Genomic DNA, 16,344 nt, shown 5'->3' with positions numbered 1-16,344 from the left:
TAAAAGTGCATAGCACATGTGCCCAGTACGTCTATTTTTACAAACATAGCTTAAAGAAACTCTCAGACATCATAAAGAGAATGTGAGGAGGTTTATAGCCATTTCATAGTAGTAAAAGCATCCGTAGCGTAGAAGTTGTAGAATATATTTGTATGATGCCTACACTCTACAAAAGTTAAGATGAATTATAGAGTCATATGTGTTAACACAAAATAGATCTAAAAAGTAAAACAGCAGAAAAAAAGTTGCCAACCTATTTATGTTCAGTATGAACCTATGTGTATAAATTGAAATACAAAACAGTGTGAGTAGCTGGGGATAAATGATGAGGGTAGCAAATGCATAAAATCATGGAACACACACACCAGCATCACCTGTGCTTACCTCTGGGTGAAGAAGGGACGTGTAACTCTGGGACAGGAACAAAGGGAACTTGAACACTCGGTGATATTTCATTTCTTAGAAAAAGATATGAAGCAAATACGAAGAATGCTGCTGTTTGTTCACGGTGGGTAGTGAATACATATGTGGGTGTCATTCTCCATGTGTTTCGGTATTTACTTTTTTCATGATAAAAATTTAATGCACTGTAGAGAGACAAGGGCAGACATGTCTTTAAGGAAGGAGGGAGATCTGTGTGATAATTGTAAGCTGGATTCTGTTGATGAATACCTTTCCGCTTCCTATTGGCCACCAAGTTGTGTTGTGGCACATAAGGTCTCATATGCCACAATAGGTGCTGATGCTTTTTTTTGACCAACCTCATTTTCAGATGCGAAAACAGGTTGCAGCTACTTTCTTAGATAAACTAGATTTTAAAAGCCCTGAGTGTGCTGTGTGGCTCACGGGGCCTACCCGCATCTCACTTGAAAGGAAGTGTCTGGTAAGGTCCCTTTTCCCTCTCTCTGGTTAGCCTGTCCTGCTTTGGCATGGGTCACTCCCTACATGACTGTGAACCTTCTCCATGTACCTCTGGGCCAAGTCCCCAGCTTCAAATCCTACCCTTTGGAGAGATCAGAACCAGTTCCTCTAAATTGGGGAACTGCATCACAGCAGGAAAACACAGCCTCGTTCCTGGGTACTGCCTGCTCTCTGCAGGCGGGGGACAGAGGTATAGGGAAGAAGTGGGTCTGCCAGCAGTGCCTACTGTCATCTTCTGTCATCTCGGGGTCCCCTCTGGTCTCCAGGGAGGGAAATGGAGTCTCCTCCCTGCTCCTTCCCTCGCTGACACTTGCACAGAAATGCCACGTGTGATAACCAATCCATACCTCAGATGAGTCTGCACAAAGCTTTGAAGTTGTTTGGGACGAAAAAGAATGCTTTGCATGCCCATTTCCTCCCCTGGGCTGCTTTGTTAGAACTACTGTTCATGCTTTCTTTCCAGGAGGCAACTTTACTTGCAAGCAGTTGAGTTCCTTTATTCATGAAAATGACCCTACAACTGGCAAGCTTCCTCATGTTGTGAGCAGCTGTGCTGCCTTATAGACTAAGCTGGGATGGGCTCGCCAGGGTGGAGCGGGCTCAGCTCAGGTCTCCCACCATCTGGGCAGCGCTGGGGCATTTATTGTTCTCCCTATAATGGCCTAGAAAGTACTTCCAGAGCTTGGAGTCTTTTCTCAGTGTTGGTACCACATGGCCTTGACAGCTAGGCCCCAATTATGTTGGCGTTAGTGTCTTGTGATCTTTGGCAATCTGAATGAAAATATGTCTTAAGTTGGTCCAATCAAAACAGGGTGCCTCCTAAAAGCCGAATGTCTCAAAACCATAAAGATTCATGACTGGTCTCTCTCTCTCTCACCCCCCTTCCCCCCCCCCCCCCCCCCCCGACACACATTTATTTATATAAAATTTTACTTTCCAGCAGCTGGTCTCCAGGTGTGTGGTTCTGGTGAACCACAGACTTCAGAGCTGAAAGAGAATTTGCAACAGAACTCTGAGCCAGGATGTACAATTAGTTTAGTTCTCTCCTTTGTGTGTGATCAGCAAGAAAACTCCCATTGCTTCTTGGTGTTACTCTGGATCCTGAGGCTCATTCTGCCGTGTTAGAGACAGAGGTTTAGGTAAAACAAGAAGCAAGGACATTCACTTACTTGTTGGTCCACTTTATCCATCCATCCATCCATCCATCCATCCATCCATCCATCCATCCATTCTGTTTTTCTTTCTTCTTCCTTTTTAAAGCACTTGTTCTATTTTAGGTTCTCTGCTGGGCACGAAGGATACAAAACAATCTATAAATACAAATCTTGGCCCTGAAGGATCTCACTGTTTCTCAGGGAGCAGATACAGGAACAAATGCTGCATCGAGAAATGTAGCAACAAACAGGAAGGAAGAGCTACCTCTGCTCTTGGGAGAGAAGGAGAGCAGAGATGACCTTGACTCTGCTTCTCAATTCTCAGGTTTAATAAATGCAACTGCGTAATACAAAAACCTTATTTTTATATTCATAGCGCGGTGTAGTTTACAAAGCTTTGTGAGGACTTGGGTTATTGGCACCGAAACAAGAGAGCTCAGGTTAGGGTTGTGGCATTCTGCATTTGTAAAGCGTTTACTGTAACCCCTTCTTATGCTTATGGTTCCCAAAACACTGGAAGGGAGCTCTACAAAGGGCCAGATCTGACCATTTAAGCAGCATGGAGATTTTGCCCTTCAGCCTGTGGGAATCCACACCTTGCAGAACACAGATGGGTGCTTTAAAAAAATTAATAAACTGAGCCACAGAATAAAATCCATCACAAGCCACCTCCAAAGGGTTAATCATTAGTTTTTCTTTTCTTTGGGGGGTGTCAGGGGGACCCTTGCTTCGTATGAAAAAAAAAAAAGCAGAGTGTAAAATTTTATTTAAGAAAAACAGCAAAAACATGATTGAGTTCCATATAATTGCCAAGTGGCAATGGGATAAGAGGGGCAGCAAAGGGAGAGGATGGAGGCACCGAGGAAGGGAAAGGAAGAGAGAATGCTGGAGAGCAAGTGGAGGGTGGGGGGCTGGGCCATGTTGTGGGGCTTACCAAGTCTGTGACTGCCCTTTGTGACATCACCTGAGGGAACACCAGCCAAAGCTCTGTAGGGACAAGAACTTTCCATTCAGAACAGCCTGGCTGTAACAGGACACTGTTTTGGATGAATATGGCACTTATCAGAGCAATATTATCGGAAAGGCTGGATGACATGAAACCGAAGCCCCATCTCTGCAACAGCCAGGCCCAGGGCAGTGCACCTGAAAAGCTGGGAGGCCTCCCCAGAGCACCTGACCTAGACCACGATCAAGTCCGTGTGGCCCTAAAACAGGGCAGCCCAATTGCCAAGACTTGATAAAGCTGAATGACATTTCTAATAACAAGGAGACTGACCCAAGAGGGGCCTTTGGTTCTTATTTGAACACATTTCTTCACGGAAACAAATGTTACCAATCCCCAGGTCAACCTACAACAATATATTCCTTTGCATTCCAGAACCATCCCACCGAATGCCTGTGATGGTTAGAGTGCTCTGTGAGGGTCTGCCCTGTCACAGAGGGACAAAACCTCGAGGAAGGAGGCAGCCAGCTAATGACACACACGAGGGCTCTGTTCGGGGATGACAGGACGACCACTCAGGAATGAGCAGCCAGCCACTTCCCAGAGGGACGGGCAGGAAACCCAGAGGTGGGACGGTGAAGAGACATAACTGTATCTACTAGAGTCTAGACAAAGCAAAATATGATTTCAAATATAGAGGCTTTTGATGTACACTGAACTTGAGGAAAAGCAGGAGGAAGTTGAGGAGGAGGGCAGAAACCTTTATGGAAATGTGCAAGGCATCTTGCTACTTGGAAGGGTTTTAGAAGTTTGTAACATGGGCCGTTCCTCGAATGTGACTTCAAAGTGGAGGTGGTTCCTTCTCCCTGTCGGGTGTGTTTCCATGACTACTGTGTGTCACCAGAAAGGCCAGTTGGGGGCCAAGAATGGGAAAAAGGGTGAGAGAGAAAATGAATAATGAGAGGGAGAAAAATAAGTTTCTCAAATTACTGGGCAAATGTTGGATGAGAAGGGAACAATTTAGGGTGAACGACATATTGGAAATTTGGCCTGGCATAGCTGAGGTATTCTCTGGGTCAGGATACCTCAGGATGGGTCAGGACAAAGGGGTTCCATGGGAAAGAAGTGCGATGGTTAATTTTACATGTCAACTTGACTGGGTCAGGTAGCTGGTAAAACATTACCCTGGGGGTGTCTGTGAGGGTGTTTTTTCAAGAGATTCGCATTTGAGTTGGTGGACTGCCCTCCCTATGATGGGTGGGCAGCAGGTAATCTGCTGGGTTCCCTCTGAAGAGAACAAAGAGACCAGAGGAGCCGTGTTCCCTCTCTCGGCCTAACTGAGCTGGGGCATCACCTTCTCCTGTGCTCACGCTGGGACTTACACCATTGGCACCCCTGCTTCTCAGGCTTTCAGGTTTGCCTGGACCACACCACCAGCTACTTTGTTCTCCAGCTTGCAGACGGCAGATGTGGGACTTCTCAGCCTCCATAATCATGCGAGCCACTTATAATAAATCGTGTGTGTGTGTGTGTGTGTGTGTCCATCCCATTGGTTCTGTTTCTCTGGAGAACCCTGACTAACACAAGGGAGCATTTTACAAATGTGATCGTCAGAATTCAACACAGTGGTACCCACTGAACATGAATCTAGGATCCATCATTTGCCAACCAAGAATGTTGTTTAACATTTGGCATTTAATAAACTATGTAGTATAGTCTATCGCCTGCTAAGCTGTGTGTTTAGTAGTGGGGGTAACGTAGGAGAGCAGCTAGGTCGGGATTTCCAGGGCTCAGGATCAGATGGACCTGAAATATCAAATCCCACTCTGTGATTTACCAGGGAGGAGTTGAAGGTGGTCATGGAACTTTTTTATTCTTCTATTCCAGGGCTTCTCAAACTTTTCGCGTGTCTCAGAGTCACCTGGGGGTGCTTGTTAGAATAAAGATTGCTGGGCCCCACTCCCAGTTTCTGACTCAGTGGGTTTGGGGTGGGGCCTGAGAATCTGCCTTTCTAGTAAGGTCGGGGAAGGGGGGCACTTCCACTGCTGGGGGGGTGCAGGGAAGAGCCTCACTTTGAGGACAGGCGCTCATCCAGTGCAGTTCCCTCTTCATCAGGCTCTCTCCTTTTAGTTTCCAGCCCCAGTTTAATGAAATGTCCTTGGAGCCTAGTATTTTAGGGAGACGTGGAGTCTCGAGATACCAGGCACAGCTCAGGCCCATTTCCTATTTTGGACCCCACTCTGGGCTTCTCACTTGGATCCAGGTTCCTACAGCTGGAAATGTGCTTTGCAGATCTTGGCTCCAAGGAATACAATTGTGTCTTTCTCTCGGCCACCATTTGTTTAGATTCCCAGCTGCAGCCAAACATTTGAACTGCAGGAATGGAATACCATAATTGTATGTACTTTGCGCTGACAGATGACGGCTGATTACCTCAGACCAGGTGTGACTCATTACTTTACACAGGACCTTCCAATCGCTGAAGGAAATGATTGATGCACAGAAGAGATCCAAAGTCGTCAGGTAAATCTCCATCTCAGCAGTGAATAAGGACATGCCACAATTAATTGTGTTTCCTTTTGTGTTTTTTACAGTCATCCCTTGGTGTCCATGGAGGATTGGTTCCAGGATCCTTGCAGATGTCAAAATCCAAGGATGCTCAACTATCATATAAAACAACGTAGAGTATTTGCATGTAACCTATGCCATCTTCCCGTATAGTTTAAATCATCTCTAGGTGATTTATAATATCTAATAGTGTAAATGCTACATAAATAGTTGTTGCACTGTACTGTTTAGGGAATAATCACAGGAAGAAAAACTCTGTACACATTCAATACAGACACCCGTCATAGACTACATCGCACACATAAGCAACAGTGTAACTTTTTTTTGGAATGGTTATGATCCCAGGTTGGTTGAATAGGCAGATGTGGATGGAACCCATGGATACAGAGTGCCGACTGTATTTCCAAGTGAATTAAGGCCCTTTGTAACGTTTGGCCCCTGAGCAGCTTCATGGGATGAAGGAAAGGAGTTGCCACCATCTTTTGGCATGGAAACACTATGTGGTAGAATAAAAATATAACTTGAGAAGTGACTATATCGAAATTCGTGGCAGATGGGGACAGTCTCTCTCCCTTTGGGGAATTTGCCAGACTGAGGTTTTGGCTGCACCCTGTCTCCTCAGGAGGTCCTTTTGCCCAAACTGGGACATCTAGTCCCCTTAGGAAATCAGAATGCTCATCTGGGCTTGTGACGTGTTCCCAGGTGGACAAGGAAGGCAGCTACCTGGGGATTGTTTCTGAAGGTGCTCAGGAAGGTACAGCCAGGACCCACCCCCTGCCCAGTGCAGCCAGGACTTTTTACATGGCTTCAATAGTACCCCCTCTGAGGCCAGAGATAATGCTTGTTCGTTCCCAGGACGCAGGGGAATTCTACCCTGGAGACAGAGGGGACCGTCTAAAGAATTTTACTCAGGGAAGAAATCGAGCGGAAACGTGTGTTCTGTGAGATGGGAAGATGGGCGGAGACTGGAGGCATGAGGTCTGTTAGAGGTTCTTTCAGGAGCTGAGGGGAGTGATGAGAGATGAGAGGGAGAAGAGTGAGGAAGGTCATGACTGCCAACTCAGAGGTAAAATCCATAGGATTGGGTGACTACGTGGATTATGTTTCGGTGGTGGTGGTGGTGGTTTCAAGGGATTCGAATCTGAGTTTCTAGGAAAATAGTGATGCAATAAACAAACAAACAAACAAACAAACAAATAAGGGAGTCAAGAGATGGAGCCGGTTGACCAGCAGCCACCTCTCAATCCACTTAGCCTCCTAGTTCCACCTGCGGCACTTCCAGCTCTGCAAACACTTGATGGTTTAAGTCCCTTGTCCCCTGCTGATTCTATCAGTGAAAGCCCATTTTGATAGCAGAGGGTGGAGAGGGAACTTGGGGCTCCTGGCAGCCCCTCTTTGGTACGTGGAGATTCCTCCAGACAGACTTATACCTGGGGTGGGAATCAGAATTTTCCCTTAAATCCTGGAGCTGCTGTGACTTGCCTGACACCCTGTAGTCTCCTGGCCTGGGACAGAGGGGAGCAGTATTGATCGCTCTACAAGACAGTCCCTCCGACCGCCAGCATTTAAGGTCTTGAAAGGCTCAGGCATTTGACCCTGCTGTGTGGGGTTGGAAGGCAGAAGCAGTGACGTGGCCAAGTCAAAATGGAAATGAAGACTCGCAGACTTCAGACCTGGTGGAAGTGAGAGCTGGGGCGCTTTCATTTTACCTGTGTGCTAATTGTTTAACTTTCTACTCAGACTGTAACATTAATAGAGCCAAGGTTCCCAGAGTCAGGAATTCCCCCAGAGTCAGGAATGTCCCCACTGGGGCTCAGGGTCACGGTCCTTGCTGGCATCCAATAGCTAGAGCACGTCCTTTGTTCTCTGACTGTTGCCAAGCTGGAAACATTCTCTCGACTTCTATGTAACCCAAATGACGATGGTAAGAGTTTTTGCAAGCTTTACTTTGGGAAGTTAGTCTCCCCAAAAGTGGCCCCACAATTTCTGTGTTTCCCAGGGGCTTGGCCCATAGGTGCTGGGTCAGGGCAGGGTGGGAGGTGGTCTTCAGATCCTTGCATTCTGGCCTCCTTCTTGTCCTGTCACCTTGTGTTCCTGTGCTGCCCATAACCCTCTGAAGGTCACTGTTCCCTGGGGACTGCCACTGACTCTCGCCATGACCACTCTCTTTCTGGACATGGGGATTAAGACCCTACTGCCTGGTCTTCTTTGCTCCCAAGAACAGGACAGTACTCTCTCCTTAATGCCTCCCAGCCCAAGAGTGACCAAGCTAAAACATCAATGAGAATCTATTGCAAATCTGGGGGTAGTGTCTGTCTCGTTCCCAGGTTGCCTCCATGTGACCGGGTGGTGGACCCGCCTCCTCCCCGGACACCCTCCTGGTGTCTACTACTGACCCGTTCATCTGGATGGAGCCCCAACGCAAGACAGAAGAGGAATGGTTTGTTCCCATCAAAGACTTGTCTTCCAAGTCCTCGTCTCCCACCCACAATAGCACTCTTGATGTCCTCCCGGGACAATTAGTGAGAATGGCCACCATCTTCAGGGGACTCCCATGTTTGCTCACAGAGTACTGATTGATCTTATACCCCGGACAAGAAAAGCACAGTAGTGTGACCTGGGCACCTCTCCTAATTCTGGATTATTTGGTGTTGGATAATACGACAAGCAGAACATCCACAGCCCATCCCAAGAGGGGGCATATCCAGCTCAGCCCAGTTCTTCACTCTCTCCTGTAAAAACCCGGAGCCCAGAGCCGTCACCTTGCAAGTGGGGTTGCTCAGGGTAGAAGGTATGGGACTCTCCTTCCTGAAAGATGGGGAGTTCAATTTGGACCCTTTCTAATGCTCCATTCTCAAGTGTCTGTATTTGTCAGGAGAGGCCAGCTGCTGTAACAAACAGCCCCAAATCCCAGGGGCTTCATAAGAGAGATGATTTTTCCTTCATGGCACAGGAACGTGGGTTCATGGGGGGCTCTGCTCCTTGCCATTAGGGACCCAGCATTCACGACCATCTGGGACCCTGGAATTCTCTGAATCTTCTGGCCCACAGACAAAGGAGAGAAACCATATGGAGGAGACATGCTTTGCTCACCTACCTCAGCCCAGAGGTAACACGCATTACTGCCACTTACAACCTGTTGGGGAGAACAAGACCCACCTAGAAGCAAGGATGCTGAGAATATCCTGTCACTGTACAACAGGGAGGATGAAAGCACGGATACGGTGGACAGCTAGCCTGAGTCTGCCACAGTCCCCTCAAGCTGTCAACTTGAACAGCATGTGGATCAAAGAGTGCCAAGCACAACCTCCTTCTAGAACTTCCCCCATCTCTACTGTCCTGAGAGGATCCACCCTGTCGAAGATCTGGACCAGCCTTTTCGGTACCCCCTGCATATATAATGCGGAAGGAAGGAGGAGGGCCACGAGGGCCAAGAAGTGTTTGTGTCCTTGGAGCCAGACTTCCTGTTCTTACTCTTGTCTTCCCTTTGGGACAAAACACACAGCTGCCCTCTTCCTAATCCAACACTTAGTTCCAGCCCCACAGGCCACCAGGCAGAGCAGAGTCCACATTTTCTTTCACATGGCCAAATGCTGACACAAGGAGAAGGGACACGAGGCAGCAGAAACATTCCCCGGCTGAGCTCAATTGAGGTTAAGAAAATGTTATTTTCCAAAATATTATAACATAATATCAGGAAATCAAGCATTAAAAGGAAGACAGAAACTTCAAGTCCAACACAAGGTAACTGAATAGTTCAGGCACGGCAGCATAAGTGAATAAAGAAAGCTCCAAACAGTCCCTCGTCAGTTTGTTTTTCTCCCTTAAAACAGAAAAGGGCTGTTTCTTGTAGACCAGAGAGAATACATTACAGCAAGTGAATTCGCATCTCCCACGTCAATACCAGCTTCCCAAATAAAACATCAATCAAGGAAAATCTCTGGATCAGATGAGGCAGCCTGAACTCAGGGAACGCCGCGCTCACCGTCTGAATGGAAACAGGGGCTGTCACATCTCTGTCCTCAGGGCTAAGCTATTTTCTATAATGTATTTACCTCTCTGGGACACCTAAGCCCAAAGCACCTTGTGGTATGTTTATATACTGTCTTGGCTGGCTCAGGCTGCCATCAACAAGATACCACAGACTGGGTGGCTTAAACAACAGACATTTGTTTACTCACAGTTCTGGAGTCTGGAAGTCTGAGACCAAGGTGTCCACAGGGTCGGTTTCTCCTGAGGCCAATCTCCTTGGCTTGTAGGTGGTCACCTTCTCACTGTGTCCTTACGTGGTCGTCCCTCTGTGAGTATGTCTCCCGTGTCTCTTCCTCTTCTTATGAGGGCACCAGTCCTATTGGATCCAGGCCTGCTTCCATACTTGTGTAAACCCTAAGTGCCTGAAATGTACGTGTTATTATGTCAATCAGACTGTGTGTAACACAAACCTGACCTCATGTCTTAAATACAAGATTACGTATTTTTACATAATAACTCTGTGGTTTAGAGCAGAGGTTGATAAACTTTTTCTGTAAGGGGCCAGATAGTAAATATTTTCAGTGTTTTGGGACATATGGCTTCTGTCGCAACTACTCTACTCTGTCATGACAGGACAAAATAGGCCACAGACAAATAAATGAGCATGGCTGTGTTCCAATAAAACTTTATTTACAAAAACTGGGGATGGGCCAGATTTGGCTCATGGGCCATAGTTTGCCAACTCCTGATGTAGAAGCTCAAGTATGCCAGGGCCAAGGTTTTACAATTTCCTTGCCTTTCCCTCATGTTCCCGAGATGACTGCTACAGCTCCAGTCATGTCCATGTTTCAGGCAGGAAGAAAAACGAAGGAGCAGACACAAAGGTGTGTCTGCCAACTAAATAAGCCTTGTTTTCTGGAGTCCCATCTGGTAGCTTCTGTTTCTATCTCACTGGCCTCCCACATGTGTATGCAAAGAAGACCGGGATGTGTAGTGCTTATTATTATTGTTGTTGTTATTATTATTATTATTTAGTTTGGGTTCATTGCTATCCCAAACAATATACGTTTTCTCTTATTAAGGAAGAAAGGAAGACTAGAGAGTAAGTAGTACCTAGTAGCTCCTACCACCACTGCTCCTTTTGTTTTGAATTTCCAACTAATCAGTCAATAAACTCTCCCCAGTTTACAAGTTTCTGGTCACCTCTAACTTCTCTTCATTATGAAAGAGTACAACCTTCAGCCTACCTCTGCAAAAACACTGCTCAACTTTTCCTATTCTCATTAAAACACACACACATACACGCACACAGCCTCAATAGTTTATTTAGTGCTACATCAATTTCCAGGTGGGGAACAAAGAAGAGGGAGCAGAGAGAGGGAGTTGCGTCCTGCTAGCCCGGCGGTGATTGTTAGCAGCTAGAGGAGAGGAGAGGCAGAAGGTTGCTGTGCCTCCTGGGCATGACTGATGATGTGTGATGGGGACCAGGAACTAATCGTCCTGCTTGTTTGAGGGTCTGGGAAAGCAGATCCTACGACATCTCTTGATTATCATTTCAATGCTCCCTCATCCAAAAGTATTTTATGAAAAAGCAGGAGTTCTCCTGGAGCCCCAGGTTTTACTCTGTTTTTTTTGTGAGTCTTTCTAAATGAGAGCGTTGAGATCCTGCAGACTCTCTCCTGGTCCTCATTTAACTTCATCACCTCCTGCCACACACCATCTCCAAATATAGTCACGTGCGACATTGGGGTTTCAACATGTGAATATGGGTGGAGGGGAAGCAATTCAGAATGTGTCAGGCAAGCACAGCAATGCATCAAAAAACATGGACAATTGAAGGGAGAGAATGCCAGAGAGGGAAGAGTCAGGAAGAGAAGGGGCCATCGTTAAAGTGGTCGTGTGCTGCAGGCAGTTCCTGAACTTGTAGATCACAGAGACCCATGTCCTGCTAGGATTTAAAGTGTAATTGTCTCTCTCTGTTGTCTTTTCCATCACCCCTTCCCAGAATGAGTTTTTTGAGTCTATGGTGACAAGGGCAGGATGAGACCAGAGTCAGCATTAGGAATCCAGCATTAGGAATCCAGGGAAGACCAGCATGCACCTTTTCAGCCTTTCCCCTGGATTTAGGAGTGGCCCCTGATGGTGGTCTGAATCCCTGCTTTTTCACTTGTCTTTGGTGGCTCTCCCTGACACCCATCTTAGAAGGCCAAGATCAAGGTGCTGGCTGCTTTGGTTTCCAGTGAGGGCGCGCTTCCTGACTTACAAATGGCTACCTTTTCCCTGTGTCCTCACATGGTGGTGAGAGAGTGAGCTCTGGTCTCTCTTCCTCTTCTCATAAGGACACTAATCCCACCATGGGGGCCCCACCCTCATGGCTTCATTTAACCCTGATCACCTCCCAAAGGCCCCACCTCCAATCCCATCACACTAGGGCTTAGGACTTCAACAGAGGAGCTTCGAGGGCCACAGACATTCCGTCCGGAATGTTATGATCATCCGGCTCCCGTTTCCTGAGCATCTGCGGGGCATCACAGCAGCTGTTTCAGAAGATAGGGAGGCATTCCTAGCTTCTTTTTTCCAAATAAGAGAAGGTCCTGAAAGGTTAAACCATTTGCTCAAGATTTCATTCTAAGGAAGAGGCAGTGTGTGGAGAGGAACCAGGGTGTAGCTGGCTTCGCGTCTCTTCTTATGCTTCAACATTTGTGGTGAGGGTCCCACCGTCTGTCTGCCCAGCCCTCTGAGTTTTCTCCTCTCAAGATGAAACATCTCGCGTTCCTCCACTGTTTTGCATATGACTCCCACCTTTCTGGTTGCATGGCCAAACTATGCTCCCCGAGTTGTCCGCCCTGCCTCAGCCTCCGTGACAACAAACAAGGATGGGCTAATTAGGTCCCTTCGTTCTGGGAATCCAGTTTTCCCTTAATAAAGACTGTCTGGAGACACAAGCCTTTGGGCCTACCCTACGGCTGACCCTAGGCACTTTTAATTTCATGGTCTCTTCCTCCATTACAAAAAAAATGTAAAAATTACATTTTACAACTATGTTGGTACAAAGATGAATTTAATCTAGGCTGGATTCATTATTATATATTCATTATTTCCTTCTCATTTTCAAAGAGCTTAAAGTTAAAACATTTTCATGGGTCCTTAAAAGTATCACGGGCCCGAGGTCCTGTCCCGACTGGGCCTGGAGATACGTTGGTTCCGTGGGTCTTAGTGGGGAACTTAGTGCTGGGATGAGCAGCGAAGGGGCTGCTCCTGGAGGAGTGGCCATTTTGGGATTCTGTACCTGCTGAAGACGGAACCAAGGGGGGGATTCTTGAGGTTGGCTTTTTAAAGTCACTATTAGGCTCCTTGAAGCTTGAGGTCCTCAGCTTTCACAAATAAGCCAAGGGTTTACCCCCAAATAATGGTCAGCCAGTGGGAGGTACAAATTTATGGCCCAAGTCTCCATGCACGTAGACGTCCTCAGCTTCCCTGGCCAATGACCCACCATGCGGGTGAAGGGTGCGGGTAGGGCCAAGCTCAGGGGAAGCGGCCCCCGCGGTACTGGTCCCCAGACTGGCATTTCAGCATTTGGCCACATGGGGGCACCGAAGCACTGGCCTGCTGCTGGGACTGCCAGGCCTGGCTTTGCACATCTGCCCAGGTCTGAGGCCTGGGCCAGGGCAGGGTGTTCGTCTGGAAGGCCCCTCTCTCTCGGCTATCCTCAGTAACCCCCCATAAATCCCAGGACACTAAAGGCAAAGCAGTTCCAGGAAAACGTTCATCTGGGTGGTGAGCTGGGCTCCCACCTCAAGTGTCACCACTGAGCTGTGTGGCCCTGGAAAAAGAATCACCTTCCTGGGCCTCATTCCTTATCAGAAACACTCAAGGTGGCCTACAAAGATTTCTCAGGCTCTTTCTGCTCTCAAATTTTAATTATGGTGGAAATACAGCAGGGCTGGTGTGTGTGCTACACACGCTGCCAGGGCCCAGAAGAGGCCGTTTCCCTTTTCTGCTCTTCCATTGTCTTGACTGGGTGAGTTTAGACAGGTTCCCTCTCTGGTTCTCATTTGCTCTGTCTGTAAGAAAGAAGCGTTTCCATGGGCGACCAGCCTGTTAGGGGTGTCCCTGGGGCTCATGTGACCTTTGCCTTCTCCCATCTCCCTTTCAGAAGTTGGCAGAGAAAGAGGTGGCTGGGGCCCTTTCAGAGGAAGGGGACTGGCTGGATGCAGGCCTCCAAGCAATCCACACCTGAAAACTAGAACCTTCCACCTTCCTGTCGCTGAGGCCTGAGGAACCGCTGAGTTTTGGGGATGTAGAAAAGCCAGGAGAACCGAGCTTCGGGCACAAATTCCACCCTCTCCTCTGGCAACAGACCTTCCAACAAGGGCTCTCACTTAGCTTTGCCCAAACCCACTGTGATGAGTCACATCGATTGGCTGCTTTTTGTTTGAAGGACCTTCATGGCACTGCACATTCTCTTGTATTTAACATCGTGCTGTTTCCAGCATCCGGCCCCGGGGCTGGCAGCAGCACCCCCATAAGCCAACTGAGGTGCTGACCGACAGAGTTTCAGGCCCTGTTCCTGAGATTGATTTCATAGGTCTGGGGTGGGGCCCAGAAATCGGCATTCTTTTAACCTGCCGCTGAGGTGAAATAAGGCCATAGAAATGTTGTTGAAAGCATGAATAATGGTCATTAGTGGGCATTATTATTTTTCTATCCTTTCTTTGTTGTTTCTTTTTGTTTTAAATCATATCTTAGTACCTTGGAACTCTGGGAAGGGGGATGCAAAAATAGCCATTTTTCTGAGCCAGCCTTTTCCCGTCTCATGTTTGGTCTGGGGCAGCATTCTTGGCTTCTCCTGGGCTGTGGTGTCAGTGTGGGATGCTGGTAGCAACACACACCCCAGCACCCTTCCTCTCCCTGGCACTCAGACTGTAGTTCTAAGGGCTAGGAGCTGGGTCACCACCAGGTATGTCCCTGGGAGCTGGCCAAGGGCACACATGGTGCTTCTTTTGTCCTGGTGGGCCCCGGAAGCCAGAACCTAAATCCTACCCCTCAATCATCCCAAGCACCTGAGGAACAGTTCGAAGGGGATGAATGTCTCCGCTAGGAGTACATCTAAAACGCAACATGTGTTTGAGAGAGGGTTCCCTCCTCAGGAGAGGGCAGATCTGTTTTCTCCCTTTTCCCCACTCACTCAATCGACCCTGTAAATCCCAAACCCCTTTCTAGGCGGTGATGCTGAGTCTGCTGCCCCTTCCTCAAAAGGCTGCTTGCCCTTTGGGATGTAGCCCCATCTCGGCCAGGGGCACCCTGCCGGAGCCTCTGTCCACTGCTCGCCAGGGCCCCCCCAGGTCCCCTTCAGGCTGCCCTCCCCTTCTTAGGACCCTGCCACCTCCCACAGCCTACACATTCTCTCCCCTTCTGTAAGCCAGGCTCCAAAACCAGTCATAACAAGCTCACAAAACAGGAAAGGGGTGGGGGGAGTTAAAAAATGTACCTTGGCCTCAAAACCAGAACCAGATTCACTTCCAAACCACTTAAAAGAGTGACGTGCCGAGGTTCCAACATGTGGGCTGAGGTCTCTGTTTCAGCGGGGTCCCCCTGCCTCAGAGAGAGGTCTCTACTGGGGGCGGGGCTGTGGGAATGGTGCACGGGAGGGGAGAGTCCCCGAGGAGCAGGGCTGAAGGTTAGCCTCCTTTATACGCAGCGACTCAAGGGGAGGTACTGGGATAAGTGTCAGACCTGCTTTTACATGGACTCTTTTGTACCCCACCCCCCTTCCTTGGCCTTCCAGCCAACCCCAGCCTCTCCAGAGAGCGTCTGGCTTGTGGGTTCCCTGTTAACTCTCTCCACATGTGTCTCTGCCCCAGGCCTCGCAGTTCAGCACTTTCTGGGCCAGAGCAGGGGCCCAGCCCCCCCAGCCCCCTGCCTTCTTCTGGAAAGGAGCCTCCATCCTTGCTCACCTTTTCCAGGAGGCAGCGGGCAGGCCCTGTGCTGAGGCTTGGAGATGGTGTCCAGGTACCGAAATACCCTCACTGCCGGGACGGACGCAGTGCACAGGTAGGAGTGAGTGATCACTGGTCAGGAAGGAGCTGGACGCCTGGGTTAGCCTGTTGCTGCTGCTGCAATTTGTGAGGCGTGAGGGGTGGGTCCTCTAACACGGCAAGACCTCCTTTTTTTTTTTTTTTTTTTTTAATGAGGGCACAGCTCACAGTGGCCCATGCGGGGATTGAACTGACAACCTTGGTGCTACCAGCTCCACGCTGTAACCGGCCACCCCCACAGGCCGCCTCTTTTAAGCACAGTGCTTGAAAAGCCCATGAACCAGACCATAGCTGCCCGGCTATGCCTTTACCATAGAAGAGGGGGAGGTCTCACTCACTCATTGTCATTGCAGAATTTCTGTTCCAGGCTCTTTCTTAGAGTGATAGACAGCCGTTCCAGACATCGGGCTGGAGAGATGCGCTCGGGCTATAGCAGCAGCTGTCAGTGACAGCTCCGCCAGGCTACAAAACCACAAGGAGCTGGACCCTTGACCCTTGGCCAGCGCTGCAGCTGGGACCGATTACCACGCCTGCACGGAGCGTTTGGCCACCTCGGGGTCAGGGGTCCTTCTTCCACTGAAGAGGAAATTCGGATGCCGCCCACAGCTGTGGAGAAGTGCAGGCCTGTGTGGAGTGATGGAGCCAGCCAGGGTCCTTGCCTCCATGGCCTCCTCCTCTAATTCTGCCCACATGCACCCTCCAGGGACGCAGCACTCCAGGACTTGGCTGCTCCTATTTTGTCCGCCTT

General features: G+C 48.7%; 1 long non-coding RNA gene across 1 annotated transcript; it reads right to left on the bottom strand.

Annotated features, from left to right (window-relative positions):
* Window positions 1–5,593: 5,593 nt before the first annotated feature.
* LOC117019096 (uncharacterized) lies at window positions 5,594–15,603 on the bottom strand. Its single transcript, XR_004422426.1, has 3 exons — window positions 15,516–15,603; window positions 9,768–9,980; window positions 5,594–5,681 (listed from the first exon to the last, which is right to left on the bottom strand). It is a non-coding gene; the product is annotated as an uncharacterized LOC117019096 (long non-coding RNA).
* Window positions 15,604–16,344: the final 741 nt, after the last annotated feature.

The sequence above is a fragment of the Rhinolophus ferrumequinum genome (genome assembly GCF_004115265.2).
Source record: "Rhinolophus ferrumequinum isolate MPI-CBG mRhiFer1 chromosome 5 unlocalized genomic scaffold, mRhiFer1_v1.p scaffold_110_arrow_ctg1, whole genome shotgun sequence".
Lineage (NCBI taxonomy): Eukaryota > Metazoa > Chordata > Mammalia > Chiroptera > Rhinolophidae > Rhinolophus > Rhinolophus ferrumequinum.
This window is presented reverse-complemented; position numbering and strand designations above follow the sequence as displayed.